The sequence below is a fragment of the Penaeus chinensis genome, unplaced genomic scaffold, assembly GCF_019202785.1.
Source record: "Penaeus chinensis breed Huanghai No. 1 unplaced genomic scaffold, ASM1920278v2 CTG_4963, whole genome shotgun sequence".
NCBI lineage: Eukaryota > Metazoa > Arthropoda > Malacostraca > Decapoda > Penaeidae > Penaeus > Penaeus chinensis.
This window is the reverse complement of record NW_025918299.1, coordinates 32,501-34,110: the sequence shown is the minus strand read 5'-3', so window position 1 is coordinate 34,110 and position 1,610 is coordinate 32,501.

The window sequence follows — 1,610 nt, the reverse complement described above, 5'->3', positions numbered from 1 at the left end:
ATCATAAAATCGAGTATTTACAGTAATTATGACATTTCTTACTCTGCGCAAATCGATGTGTATGGTCCATATTACGGGCAAGAGGGAACTGAAGAATTGCGCGCGATTTTCAAAATCAACAATGTTACCGCATGAACAGCGCACGAAACCTTTTGAAACTTTTATTCAATACCACATCCGCGTGACATTTGTCACGAAAGCCAAAAGCATTACAGGAAATGCTATAAACCAATCACAAGGCAAGGAAAGCAAATATACCAAATCTTTGCTCAAAATGGATCTCAGGTGCGTAGGTTGTGACCCGCATTACTATAGAGTTATATCTGATTATTTTGAAGAAAAAAAATGATAACGCTGTAGAGTTCCTGAGAGCACACGGTGTTTTGCCAAGAGCGGTAAGTTGCCCGCATTGCGATTTACCTTGCAAATATCGTGAAGATCGACATATATGGTATTGTGGCAGATGGAAAAAATAGCAAAGACAAAACGGCGTAAAAGTTGCGTTTTATCGACCAGCGATTACAAAGGCACGTTTCTAAGCCAACTAGCGTAGATTGGAGGAGTTTTTGTTCTGAAGTAACCGAATATTGGTTATAAAATCAAAATTCAATAGGAGGTGCCGGTGTAATACTTGAGATAGACGAGACGCTGCTCGTGCGCCGTAAGTATAAGAGGGGCAGACAGTTGAGCCAGGTCCCGGGCGAAGCTAGAACTTAAAGAAGAAGAGCCAGGTGTGGGTCTTTGGGGGTATTGAGCGTGTGAGTAAAAGGAAATTAATTGTGCCATTGGTTGACACTGACCGCAGTGCAGACACGCTCATACCCCTTATTAAGAAATATATAAAACCAGACAGTGTGATATACGGTGATGGATGGGCTGCCTACCGTAACCTACAACACCATGGTTACATGGTGTTGAAAAAGAATTGATTAATTCATGTTTTTCACAAGCGGCAGAATTATACACGCCGCAAGGCGGGAAAGAAAGAATTCTTCCGTCACCCCCCCCCCCCCCCCCCACAGTTCCTCTGGATGGTAGTTCTTCAGAGAGCGATTAAAATCGGGTAAGAGCTCACACTTACCTGATTGCTTGTATGCATATGGTAAAATAAAACCTAATACAAAGCAAATACCTTTTTTCGCGCACGTAAAGACATATTTCTTCTGAAATACCGATAATAAATTATTAATGTGTGAAACAGTAAGACAAGGACACCATGTATAACGACCAATTACTGACAACTTGGCGATTACAGACTGAGAAATTCTAGCCAATGAAAACTTCAGGCAATGACGTCACAGTTTTCTGACCAATCAAAAACAGTTTTTTCGGAAAGCCCTGCCCTCGCCCATGGAAAACCTTTAGTGTGTATCTGTCCGGTGGTCAAGGAAGTGTACGTGTGAAAAAAAAATATAGTAGCCGGCAGAAATGTTTACAAATTGCGAAATACACGTATAACTGGAAATATTGCTACGCCGAGGACGTGTTATTGTAAAACTTAATAACGGAGACGGGACGATATAAGGTTAGTAAAATTTAAGTAACGTTTAACGAGAACCGGCGAAATCTACATAGTTATTGCACGAAGTACATTTCAAGTAATAAGCCAA